We start from the raw sequence: 14,536 nt of genomic DNA, 5'->3' as shown, positions 1-14,536 counted from the left end.
ATAGCACACAGGAATGTTTGTTTAATAGACTCGGTTGCTTATTGCACTACGGCTGCATCCTTGAGTGGGAGGAACAGGACTAAATATGCTGTGTGTGTGAAAGGGCCTGAAACCCACTTGAGGTAAGCATGGAAGTCCCCATCACAAGCATCAAATCTGGTTTCAGCACCTATTTCTGTTCTCTTTACTCCACACGCAGGCTCCCCCCACAGGGTGACAAAGGTATAGCGCTAAAAGATGGCACACAGGGACAATAGACATGCAGGACAAGGATTCCTTCTCCTTTGTTTTGATCTTTGCTCTGACTTTACTGCTTATCGCATGACAGAACATAACAACATAACAGATCATGGCAGAACAGAAACATTAACTTGCATCTGTCTTGACATTTCCACTTAACCACCTCTAACATTTCCTTAACTCCCACATCAGCTTTAAATGGCAGTAATTATCCTTGTTAGTCTTGATTCTTCAGACATCATCATGATAGCACCACCACATTTTATTTTCTACAATAATGATTTATAAAAAATTATATATATATATACACATATATATATTCACACACAAAACGTTCTGTGGAAAAGTTGGCCTGGAATGCTCTGTATTTTTTTTTTTTTTTTTTTTTTTGGCTTACACGCTGGTGTCTATAGCTGATATTCATGATGATGATGAGAAAAGATGATGCATGTTTTCTCACATGCCAGCAGTTAAATGGAGGCTCTCAGTGCCCACAGAAACTTACAGTGCAACTACACGTGTCAGTAGATCTCAGTCATCATACACTTACTGACTCTAATAATAATAATAATTTGATACCTGCACAGCTGGACTTCCTCTCTCTCTGTGAAAAAAATGAAGCAACTGCAAATATGCTCCCTCTATTGCACATAATAATCCTATAATGATGGTACTACACTATACTGGACTAAGCTCAGTAATAATCATTAGAGTGCACAGCACCAGTGTGCGCAGACCGATAAAACAGAAGATTAGTTTCAACCACGAGTAGTTTCATCCACTGATCAGTGAGAAAAAGCTTTTTTTAGAAATAGCCAGAGTCCTACAGCCTGCAGGATCCAAACTCATTGCCATAGCAACAGGTAGTCAACATTTGAGCGTGCAACATTTTCCCAGATCTTAATGCTTGGTTCTCGCTCACTCTCCATGACACCTCCTGCCCTTTTAATTTCACTTGCAATATAGCGAAAACAACAGTAGATGAAGAAAATGTGCAATGGCAGCTACATAATAAAAGCGAATCAGGTGCTATGTAGGAAATATGTCAATATTGTGTGATTCAGTGAAACCGAGTATGATAAACACATGACAGTATGATCTTCATTATTGATAAACATGATACTAATGTGACACGTCATAATAATCATCCAAAAATGAGATCATATTAAAAACACATTCAGAGCCCCAGTTCTTTGGGCTGCACTGCTCTGGGACAGAGGTGTGGAGCGGCAGCCGGGCCGGTGGCTGGGACAGGTGGGGACAGCGGCGGGGCTGCTGACTCCTGATGCTCCGTGGGGACCGAGGAGTTGATCACACTAATCTACAAGACATTCTCACATGGTGGGCGGCCTCCCTGTGGGCCCCTGCTGTGGGGGCGGGGTGAAGAGTGTGAGAAGGTTAGACCATTAAATGAGTGACAGGGACTTGCTGATGTTAATTGTGTTTAATATGAAGAGTGTGGAGGAACGCATTAATCTCAACAGTTATATTATTTTTATTTAATTTGAAACACAGCTTTTTATACACCCTCATTTCCATGTTGATATTTAAATAATATCACTGTGCTTCAAGTGTTTTAGCAAAAAATGCAAAAATTAAGAGGCTATATGGCTATTCTCTAACTAAATTTGTAGACCAAATTAAAATACTGGATGACTGGATGTGGTAATAGTATTAAAAACTGAAATGATGACACAATCTCAATGTGATTTGACTGCTCACAATTCATGACAGTTCAACCTAACTAAATTCAGCTAATGCACAGACTCACTGAATAACTGTCTCGTTAACCCAATCTTTATATGATCTTGGAGTTACTATTTCATAAATTAGGGATGTAATACATTTCTAAAGCTTACATAAATGCATAATATGCTTAATGAATGAACCAGCGAACAAGTGCCTATACAAGAGTCTCATTTAAATGATTTCAATCATAGTTACATGACTTTCATTTTATATTTCAGCACAGGTGCTGGATAAGACGCGGCTGTTTAAAACGGTGAGCAGTTTTCCATATAGTAAATCCATGACAGCTTTGTAAGGGGGATTCAAAAGCCACACAGAGCATTGATGAAGCTAATCTTAGATCAATGACATCTTCAGATGAGATGCTACTGTGAGCTCAAGGTTAGAAAAGTCAAATGCATTGAGAAAAGACATCCAAGAGAGCCTAAAGCTGCCCAATAGCAGGAACTACAGTACGGGCCGTCAGGCTACTTGATAGGTATGACTAACTCTAACTGTGCCTTACCAGTTTTTTCACGCCTGTTAGCATCAGACATTATAAATTCACACCTTTACAGTCTGCTGACAGCAGAAGCAGCTAAAAATGCAAAAATCTATATGGCTGATATACATATAAAATAAATGTTTACATTTGTTTTACTGATGATCTAATGGATGGGATCTGTCTGTGCAGCTTCCCTTTATTTCTTATATAGTTACACAGCAAACACTCATTCACGGTATGAAGTATGGGAATACTAACCAACTACAAAAGATCACATTTTTGAATTTTCTGTGCTTTGATGAATAAAATTAATACTGCACAAGACTGAACAATTGATCAAACTCAGAGAAACAGTAGCCTGACTGTTGTAGCTGGCTGGTAACACTAATGAAAAGCATGCAAAATTCAAAATGTTTTAGCAAAAACAATGGATGTCCAACCCCTCTTTCCACTGATAGATTTTTAAATGTTTTATTTCAGTTTAAGCACTAAATTGAATAGCAGCAGGATATTTAAATGAACTTTTTTTTTTTTTTTTTCTAAAAACCATGAAAGCCCAATAGACCACTGAGAGCAGCTGTGTCTGTCTACCCTACCAACTGTTGGAAATTTGCAAGTTATGTCATTTCGGGGGCTGAAAGGTGAAAAAGATTAGGAAAGGCTTCATTCTCTATGCAGTTACTGTGGATCACACAACCAAACTCTATCTGTGCACATTTTCACATTTTCACATCTAGACATAAGACTTATTTACATTTTTTTATGTTCTCAAGCACCAACCATTGCATGTCTTCGTCTATGTTCTGTCATCCCCTGAACTACATGCTGTGCGGTATCACCTAACTTAGTACTGATGTATTTTGAATGGTTCTGCAAACATCTTCAAGCAATATTTGTACTAAAAGCACTAATTAAACAGAGCTGAACACGTTGGAAAATGTTTGTCGAGTAAGCTAATCTTGTGTGACAGGCGTAAAAATTTGTTGACATGGAAACATGTTCTTGTTGGAAGAAATAACAATACAGAGTCTATATTAAAAAATTCTGCCTTTAAGGGGCAAGGAGAAGCTGGGTAGTTTAAAACACACTCCTAATAGAACTGTTTTGCCTGGGAAAGCATTAACCTGTATAATGCACCTGAAATCACCGTGCCTGTAGGTGACATCAAAATAAAGTCAGGCCTTTTAGACCTTCTTTTTGAACAGCTCTTGCTGAATGTTTAAGAACAAGCCGGGTCAGGGAAGGTCTAGACACAGATGCATTTGAAGACATGCATCCATGATAACAGAGTGGCTCAGTTTGGTGATCACAGGGCAGATCTGGAACAGGTACACTAAAGATCCTTTGAAAAAAAAAAAAAAAAATAGAAACTGAAGAAATAATCATCTGATACAAGTAAAAGCACAGTAGTATCAAATTTAGCTTTCTTCATCTTAGTTGTATTAATTTCTCTTTTGTTAAGGACAAGCCAAACGTATTTTATTCACACTTAAAATGCGATAAAACAAACAAAGCATGACCTGTGTGCACCTAATAAAAGTGGATGTTAGCCACCAAATTATTTAGACAAGCAAAACATGACTAAGCCTTGTGCCCTCAGCCTCAGGGAATGGCCTCTCTCGTGGTCATGATAACCAAAGAAATTTGAAAAGTCAAATATTAAAATGGCTGTCTACGGTTTTCCATTTTCAGTACAAACTAAATTTACCAGGTTGAATTATTTTTCATATGGGAGACTGATGGTAGACCAGTGAGACCCGCCGAGCAGCAGGGGGAGATAAACTGTGGGAAGAGAACCGGGAGAAAACCAAAGCTTGGCATATTTCTGAGGCTGGTCTCTGGTTTTACTTGCCAATTCACCTCTACATATCAAACATCAAAATATGTCCAATAAAGGAAATATTAAGGGAAGCTTAGTTTTCCCCTCCCTTGGCGGTGCAAGGTTTTTGCTGCTTGGTTGTAGTTCAAACTAGCTGTGACACTGAGCTGTCTGGAAAACACTGCAGCAATCGCTAGGCTGGGAAGGAGGAAGGAGGCATCAGTCAAGCCAAATATTTTTATATATCGACATTCGCGGAGACTGGAGACAAATCTACTGTTATATTTGTGGCAGCAGGATTGTGAGGAGGAACACCATCCTTCAAAGGGAAGGCGTCTCTCCTGCTGAAGTGTCTTCAACAAGACACTGAATGCCCACCAGCTGCAGAGCTGCTGTTCTGTGGCTGAACCCGAGCTCTGACCTGCCTGGAGGCAAGCAAAAAGAACATTTTCCTTTGTGGATCAACAGAGTATCACCAAAAATATCAAATGAGAAATTAGCATGATATTAATTAGCAGGGATTATTGTAGCAGGAATTATCTGGCAGGAATTGTCCTCTTTTGGGTCCCAAATGCTTAAGAAAGGTTTCCCCTTCCAATGTCTTCACTGGAATTTCTTTTTTCTGCTTTTGTAGATGGAAAATATGATACAATATGATTAATACGATATGATACAATATTCTTTTTGCCCCATAGGGAAGTTATTCTTGAAGGCAGTGCTGCACTGGTACAAAGAGACAGGAGGTTACAAAAACAACAGCAAAAAGTTAAAAACAAGAAGAAGTTAAAAACAGCTTTGACAGTTAAGAGCAGTGACAGGAGAATGACCTCTGCAGACACCAGGCATGTTTTGTCCAGCAGCAGTGTCATTGATACTGATACTTCATCCTGCCTTCCCCTGTTGCTCGCCCTGGCTCAGCTTGCCTTCCCATGCTTCTGACTCTGTCTATTTCTCACTCTGACTCAGAAAAAAAAAAAGGCAGGATCCTGTGCTTCAAACAACCTACACATTATGAACAATGAATAATTCTACAAATCTGCAAAAAAACAACTATTGCAGTGTAGCTTATTCAGTGGGCCATGTAATAGCCTGACACTCCACCAACCACCAGCTCTCAGAGCGAAACTGGCTCTCCTCACTAAACGGAGGCACGTCCAGGCTGATCCAGGCTCACCAGTGGGACCACAACAACCAGTAATCTGACGCCTGCCTCTGGTTACCTCCAGATTTTATTTGATTCCACAAGAAAATTCATGCCTCTTGAATCTTGTGAGCTCAAATGACTCATCTAGAAATAGTTCAGAGTTGACCCGGTCCACATAAAGTTCTGTCGTGCCCACTGCGCGTCTAAAAGAGCCGTGCAAAATCTGCTGCTGGCATCATCAAAGCTAAACTTGCTGAACATTTAAAAAAAGAGGCTATCTCTTATGCATGCATTCAGGGAGGCAGCTCTACGCACTGTGTGTATGTGAAGTGCCTACATAACTGTTCAGGCAGGATTCCTCCGACCAAGAGCCATCAGGTGGGAGGCTGCGAGGGGGTGGTGGTAGTGATGGTAGTGGTAGTGGTGGTGGTGGTGGTGATGGAGGTGGGGGGGGGTTTACCAGGAATACCCACTTGCCCAACAACCCCTCTCCTTGTCTATGTGGGTGAGTGCTTCCCTTTGTCAGCAAGAGTTACTCATGCACCTCCTTGTATCCAGCACTTCCCTCCCCCTCTCTTGCACACCCTGTAAACCCACACCTACGACAATCAGCACCCACGTCCTTCTAATGCAGTTCTGAGAGCATCATTCTCCCTTTTACTTGCAGTCAGGCTAACAGACGGGGAGAGAGAGCATGACAGATGGTGTTCACAGCTCTATTTCTGAGGCTGGACTTGTACCGCCACAGCCACCCCTCCCCCCTCCCTCCCTCCTATTCCACTCAAGCCAAGTGCCTATGACTGCCTCCTCATCTTCGCCTCAGTAATCTGCCCATTCATTTGCAGGGTTATTGTGAATTAAAAGTCTGCGTCTCACCGGGAACCTCACAGTTTACAGGTTAAATACCTTTTTTTCCCCCCCAAAATTAAACTAAGTGCCGTGACAAGAAACAACTGCTTAACCAGGGACAGAGACTAAACCATTTTGATGTAGGAAAAATGGTTTTTCTAATTTCTAATTTGCTATACTAGTAAAAGTGCAATATAGAGTACTGAAAACTACCCGAACATGATCCTCTAAACCTGAAAGAACCAAGTTGAAACAACTGAAACTAACTGGGTGGCCAGTAGTTCTTGCATCATGGGTCAAACTTACTAACATAGAGCAATTTACTGGCAAATTACACAGTCATTTATATACAAACTGTTGGTAACCTGAAATTACTTTGCAATTCATTACCATGATTCTATGATATTACTCTGTTCTTTCAGCACTCTATAACATAAGGTCAAATAAAAACAAAAACAGTTTTATAAAATGTGACACAACTGGAAAACAACAGCCCACTGTGTAAGATAAACAGATCGAAGGTAGATATCTTTGCATTGAGAGCTTTACAGCTGCACTCGGCATGATTTTAATGTAACGAGACAAGGTCAAAACCTGGACTGTGACTCCACTGAAAAAGCGGCTGGTTATGACCTCGCTTCTGTGAGCAGCAGCCATACTGGACAGCATTTTTCAAACCCTGATTATGTCGACACTTGAACAGCACCAATGTGTTGTCACCGTCAGAACAGAATCCAAAATGCTTTTGATGATACAGCTCTGCTGCTATGGCAGTTTGCCTACTTCCTTGTTCTGATGGTCACATTTTTGCGTAACATCTTCATCTACTCTTGCCCCCTTCGTCAAGTGACCGCTTTCTGAATGTGCGCACTCATTAATTCTCATGTAGCTCTGATATGTTGTTATTGATTCATATGGAAATGAAATTGTAGCTCTTTATGCTGCTATTCTTCACTGATTTCCTTAGAGGATAATTCTGGCCACAGTGAATGCTGAGCCTGTTTTCCAGCATGCCCTCTCTCCCTTGTAAAATGTTCTGCGGATTTTATTTATGGTATGCTATTATCAGAGAAACAGTTATCATACCCTTACCTCTTCATCGGACTCCAAATGAAATGATAACAAAATTTACCAAACTAACCTCATACAGCATTACAAAATGCTTATTGATGAGAAGCAGCTTAAATGCTTTTGAATATTTTTTTTATGTTTTTTGGCATTTGGCTTGCTGTATTTGACAGTTATAGTAAGGAGACAGGAAAGGCAGTCGAGAGGGAGGGGATGACATGCAACGAAGGGTCTGGGCTGTATGTGATAAGCACTCCACCAGGTGAGCTACCAGGGCGCCACAAACTTTTTTCAATTAACTGCATTAATCTTCATCTATGGAACTAGATCTTCTTCAAAATCTGTGTAGGCATTCAGACTGCATGCACGTGAACATGCACACACACACACACACACACACACACACACACACACACACACACACACACACACACGCCACTGTCATTCTTATTTAGAGTGTCTTACAGTGGGTAAAAAGGATGAGTCAGTGTCTCACACACAAGGTCGAAGTCAGGAAGAACAATGCGAGTACTGTCCAGGAGATGTAAAAGCGAGGCCTGGGAACATTGTATCATATCTGATAATCTAGCCGCATATTTTTTTTTCACTTAATCTTTAATCTCTTATCTACACAAACATTGTTCATGTGAAGCAGTCATTTGTGGCTGGTTGCACCGTGAAGCATAAATTCACGCGGGTGAAAGTGCTCGGCTGTTCACATCAGAAGCATCTTTCTCAGTGTCGGTTATTCTCTCTCTCTCTCTCTCTCTCTCTCTGCTGTTCGATATATCTGATATGAGCTGCAGTGCACCAATTCATTTTGAAAGAGCAACAGCCAATAGGGAAAGTCCAACACACGGCCGAACAATGATAGTCAACATGCGGTTGATGCTTTTGGTTGGCCAACCAATCGGAATAACTTTGATCACTCACTCACTCGGTGACAAACGCGTCTCTAGGGCTGGCACCGCCTGGGTCCAGCCAACTAGATATCTGTCTTATCTGCATCCCATCATCACTAAGTGACACACTGTAGCTGTGTCGAGCAAATTAAACTGTGGTGGAAACTGTGGTATACACATTTCTCCACCTACAGGAAGTGACAAATGACACGCTAAGAATGAAACACAAACCGTCCCTTAAGCAGCACAGTAAAGAGAAATCTGGATTCCCTACTGACACCATAATACATAATTTCTCTGTATTGAAGTTGCTTTAAAAAACACTTCAAAGTGGAATATTGTATCAGTAAGAAATTCTGTTTGGATTATTTATGGCTGGACCAAAAAATCTGCGCTTTGATCCATTTTTTCTGATGTAAAATGGGCCTCTAGAAAAGGTTAATGAGCCAGGGTTCATAGCATTGGGTCACACATTTGTTTTCATGGTAAGCTGCATACATATTCAGCCCCTAATAGAGTGGAGTCTGAGGGTGGCTGGTTAGCCGAGCGGCCCGCAGGTGATCAGCTGAACGGGGCGGGCCGGCTTCAGCAGGACAGGGTGAGAGAGAGTGGGGGAGTCGCCACTGATCTGCTCCAGTGCATCAACAAATTAATCCACTTAACAAGTCTCTTGGTGGACTAATGGCTTTAGTAAAGAAACCCATTTGGCCTTGGTAATGAACTGAGTTAGAAACATAAACAGTCCAGTTATTAAGTGAACTCCAGCCATCACTGACACTAGCCGACACTCTGTAATGTACCGAACCTCCACTCCTTCGCTCGTGCTCATTAGTAGTGTAGCATGCTATTACTCAAACCACTGACTTAAGAAACTAGCCACCCAAACTCATTATCAGCCTCATCTATTTGGTCTAATTTGCATATATTAGTTATAGCTTAACACTGTGGTCTGAGCGGGTCGGGCAATTCCCGTAGAGCAGATTGGGGCTGGAGTGGCGGAGTACGGGCCGAAGTGAGAACATTTTGATAAGCTAATTTTCTCTAACTTAGGTCCTGCTGCAAGGCCCTTGTGTGTATCGGTGTGTGTGTGTGTGCGTGTGTGTTGATGAGTCTGTACTTCAGCACTGTTGAGGGAAGCCCGAGCCTGAGTTCCCAAGGTAACAGTCGGTTAGAGTGGGGGCTGGCTGACTCATTTGGAGGGAATCCTGGAACCTGAACAAGGCTGCCCACTCGCCCCACCCCCAGCTTCATCAGCACAACAAGCAAACAAGAAGCTGACATGTCCCCATATAGGGCTTCCCACTGACGGGGGTGGCAGTGGAAAATCCCAGCCTGAGCTTGCCTACCAGGAGTACCAGGAGATGCACGAGCACACACACACACACACAAACACATGCACACACACACACAGGGCATCACTGCTCCATGGCTACAGCTGTTTCCGGGCCTTCAAATCCATAGTTCAGACTTCAAATCCGTAGTGATTGTAAACGGATAGATTATGACGACGCTGTGTGCCCACCAATACAACAAGGCACGTGCGGCATTCTGATTAAAACAGAAAGGGACGGGGGAGATGTAAGGGGGCGGGAGAGGAAGCGGGAGATTAAGCTTATTAAACAGTCAATGGCATCGAATTAAAATAGTTTTGGAAGTATGAATGGTGACACAAACTAAATGAGTATTGAAACCTGCTCGGACCGGGTGTGGAGGAGGAGGAAAGGAAGTGAGAGGAAGAGGAGGAGGATGAGGGAGGATGAAGGAGGAGTAGGAGTAGGTGGACAAGACAACGAACTCTGTGCCCACACAATTAATCTAATAATTAGGACATTAAAAGAGATCAACAGGCGTGTAATTGACCACTTAATTAGTTCAAGGTCACACTATTCTGGTATGACTTTGAGGTGACTGCGGCCCAGAGTGCAGCTACACAGCATCTCATAAAGTTTGGGTGGTGGGGGATAATTTCCACTTAGTGATGACTGATAAACTAATAAGCAACTACTAGCATTTCTGCATGGATGTGGTCTGCATTTCTGACCGAATAATTGTTTTATACACCGTAAATTCAATGTGTTGTTCATGGCAGGCATTGGCAACACAGCACTCCAGTTTTGGCACACTGAGAAATAATTCAGCAAATAAAATAATAATATGAGAAACGCTGAAAATCCGGCCATCAAACAAAAGCTGAACATGTATGGACAGTAATCCTTGCTGTTAAGAGGAGCCATTTGATTTGCCTCTGTCTGTGGCTGTATCTGTTGATAACTCTATAGTTCATTCAGTGTCTTTAGTCATTAACAGCTGAGAGCTGGTACAAAGGGATTTAAGAGGCAACATTACTGTTTTGAATCGCTGGATGTTTAATTCTTCTATTATAATTGAGGTAGGAGCAGGACAGAGGTTATGGTAACTGCTGGAAACCTGTCCCACTTCACAGAAAGGTTAATGAACCTTACAAGTCCTATGGGAGATGGAGTATGCTGTTAATTTGACAAACGTGGGAAATAAATGCTTTTATGCTTTTATTGACGGTGACCAATAGCGGCCTTTGCTGGAATGAAAGGTTTTAGTCTTTTGGGTGCTTTGCTATGAGGCAAAACAATAATGTGGAATGCATTTGTTGGAAGAAACTAAGTACATAATTGTTTGAATAGCCATTTCAGGCCAAAAAGCATCTTCATTATTAATTCCTACTTTTGGGAAAAATATACTGCGCAAAAATGTACAGTAACCTACCCGGTGTTATGAAACAGCTGCCTCTATTCTGAATACATTTGTGCGAATGAGAGATTTTAAAAAGCTGTATTTTAAAATCTACATATTTGCACATTCCATTTCATGCACCGCTGGTCCGGGTTTCATTTTAACAGGGCACTGAGGGTACAATACGCTGAAAGCTAAAGAACAGCAGAACAATGTTGAAGCTAACCTGAATTACTCCGTGGGTTACAGGAGCGGGAATCATCAGAAAAGGTGGCTATGATACGTCTGATCGGGACAGAGGTTTTCGGCACAGGTCCAGCTATGTATACTGTGTGCATGATTAAGAGATTAAATGGATTATCTCCTTCCCATTCAAAGAGCCTGACGGAGGCAGAGATCTGGTCTTGTTCTTTTTGATACCCCTCTCTCTACCGAGCCAAGTCTCTCTCTCTCTCTCTCTCTCTCTCCCTCTCTCTCTCGCTCGCTCTCTCTCTCTCTCCCAGCAATACTCTGGGCATTGTTTCCTATGCCTATGTGCACACTCTTTGCCAGAGGAACACACAAGATTCTGAGCTCCACAATCCCTCTTAACCTTTGACCTTGGCTTATTGTTACCTGTGAGTAGCACTGTGGCAAACATGTTGTACAAGTACTGCACAGCCCTGCAAGCTGTTTGTGTTCTGCAAGTATGGAGGGCAAGGGAGGAGGGAAGGAAGAGAGGGAGCTATTTAATCCCCCCCAAAGGAACTCCCCTCTCAACCCGTATCGTGAACTCGCAGGCAAATCGTGTTGCTGGAAGGCACACCACACACACACTGCTGTCTTTTTAATTTCATCAGCTGAAAGAAATCTATACAGTGCTTTGGAATCTGACTGAGCTGCAGAGAGAAGTGAACTATACAGCGCCCTGGAATGTAAACAGGTTTCTCACCAACTGTAGCATAAAAATACCACATTGTAACAAACCTCTTGGCTATGATAATGGTCAATAGTACAGATCAGAGGTCTTAGTAGATTTTATAGTTGTTAGTCCTACAGCATATCAATAAGAACAAGTTGAACAAATCCAAAGAAAAATTCAGAGAAGATGCAGCAATCACGCTGCCATTATTTTAGTGTTACACAGAGAGATTGCCTAATATTGTACAGATGATGACTTTTTACTTGGAGGGCATTTTGACGCTCCAAAAAAATATTATCTCATGAAAATTTTAAGAACATTAAATCTCATGCACTCAGTTGCTTGGCTATAAACAGACCAGAGTATCAGTGCTGTAAAAGTGATCTGGACCAGGATCTGCTGATCTCTTGGTTCCCTTGTTGTAGCCAGCCTCTTTTATTGAGTGCTCCTGTCAAAAATAGGTACAACCATAGTTCGATACTTGAGATTCTTTTATGATTCTTTTAAACAGTTCAAAAGTTTGTTTTCTTTTTTAAAAAAACAAAAAAACAAAAAAGATGCCAAACTCAGTATTATTAATCGTGAATAGCTATGATGGGCTTTTCACGATGGAAGTGGAAAATATCAAGTATAGCACCCTGCTCCAGGTCTGTCAGTGAGCTCCATTATAGTATAAACATTTCAAGCTGCTGTGATGGTTATAATTGTTTGTTCATAATAAAATTCTCCCTAAGAATATTACAGTTTGCTAGTTTTACAATTCAGTATGTAACTTTGGAATAAAAATAATCAGTATCAATATACAGACGTAGACAGGCCAATATAATATCTGCCAACGTTGTACTCATAACCATCATACTTAATTATCATGCCAAAGTACAAGAAAATACATTGGCTGTAGGAGACCTTTTGTGATTTTTTTTTTGTGTACAATTAACTGGCAAGCATGCTATATACTTAAATGAGGGCTATTTTAGGCGAGCATAATTGTTAGTGAGTTGTTTTTATCAGCATGCCTCCCTCCCCTACACCCCAATCTGGAAGAGACACGGTGTGCTCAGCAGCCGTGGCCCCAGCAACCCCCCACTAACCCCGACACGCCTTCATTTACCCGCCCCTCTCCCTCTTTACCCTGGTTTTCATACCCCCTGTTTTCCTGTCCGCATTTGTCAAAGCTGACCGGTTTGCAGTTCACAGAGGAACAGGTAGGCAGACTCCGGTGAGCCCCCCACCTGTACCCTCAAACACAGAAGAGTTCACACACACAGGGCCGACTGCCAGAGATCCTGCTTTACTGACTGGGAAGGGGGGGTATGACAAAGACGACAGCTTGTGTGGGGGAACATTGTCTGCGGCTGCGACTAGAAATCTTTTCAGGAAAAAACAGGATTTTATACACAATGGTCGTGGGTGTGAAGAAAGGGGGCACATATTAAAAGAAGCGCCTTTATGTGTGCGGAGCTACTGGTTTTAAACTGCATTTGCATGGAGAGGGTCCAATCTGTGCTTTATTTATTTTATTATTTTTTTTTTTTACTAGTCTATAGTATGACAGACTGGATTAAAGAGGGCTTTCCAGGTTGTCCTTGTTTTCTTGGAGAGTAACTGTGATACATCCAGGACAGTGTGCAGGGTGAAAATGAAGATAACACATTGACACGTAGCGCTTGCTTCAATATAAGAAATCTGTTAAGGGACCCGGGATGAATGTCTTTATCGCACCACAGAGACCATAAAGGCAAAATCCAAGTGGTGAAAGCAATATCAGGAATTTGGCTGTGGTAGAGGGAACAGATGATAAGCGACGTGTAAAAACTATAATTTATGGACAATTATTCCTTGCCTCCATAATGGCATTCACAGCTTCTGATAGGAAACCATAGCAGCTCACGTTCCTTGTGCAGTGAAACCTCCTCAATCATCTCGTCACGGCAACCACAGCAGGCGCTGCAGGGAGGTCAGTTGTTATAGAGATGGCGAGAGGCTTTGGAGGTTATCAGCAAGAGTTCTGTGTGTGTGTGTGTGTGTGTGTGTGTGTGTGGACGGGGGATGGTGCTGACAATTGAGCGGAGGATTCTTATGTAATTCTCCCTTTAGGTGGCAGAGAACAGTGAGAGCAGCAGCCCACACTGAAGAAGAACCTGTTTGTTAATAAGCTGCAAGTAGGATAGGGGCCATGGTGTGATTACAGGGTTTCTACAAAAGACCAAAGGGGTCCAGGAGCAGCGGCGTGCTACAGATACAGCCACGGTCATCACGGCGTCGAGGTCTGCGGCTCACACTTCAGTCCACCAATCAACCAGTTCAGGAATTAAAGATGCAGACCAGCCTCGCAGGACCAAACTCTTTCACACACACAAACGCACATGCATCCAAACAGACGTGACAGACATGTGTAACCTTAAAACAAAGCGAAGTCAAACAAAAACGAGCGTCTCGATCAGGACGAGGATGGGTGGGAGGTCTGGAGGAATGCCTGAGAAGAATTTACTTCCTAAAGCTGAACTCCGTGTAGCATCACCTCTGACATTTGTCTGGCTGGAGTTGACAGCAGGATGAGACCCGCTCTAAGTACCTCCAGCTGGGCCTCCATGTTAGAAGCTATTGTTGACTTATACCAAGGGATGTGTCTAAAACAGAAAACCAATGTTCCAATGTGTAATATTTAACA

At 42.1% G+C, this 14,536-nt stretch overlaps 1 protein-coding gene across 1 annotated transcript in view; it reads right to left on the bottom strand.

The window, feature by feature from the left end:
* The window catches only part of pebp4 (phosphatidylethanolamine binding protein 4), a 50,988-nt gene that overhangs the window by 8,922 nt on the left and 27,530 nt on the right, over positions 1-14,536 (bottom strand). The window lies entirely within an intron of this gene.

Source organism: Myripristis murdjan, chromosome 9 (genome assembly GCF_902150065.1).
Source record: "Myripristis murdjan chromosome 9, fMyrMur1.1, whole genome shotgun sequence".
In the NCBI taxonomy this organism is placed as follows: Eukaryota; Metazoa; Chordata; class Actinopteri; order Holocentriformes; family Holocentridae; genus Myripristis; species Myripristis murdjan.
Note: the sequence above shows the minus strand (reverse complement) of the source record. Positions and strands in the feature narration are given on the sequence as shown.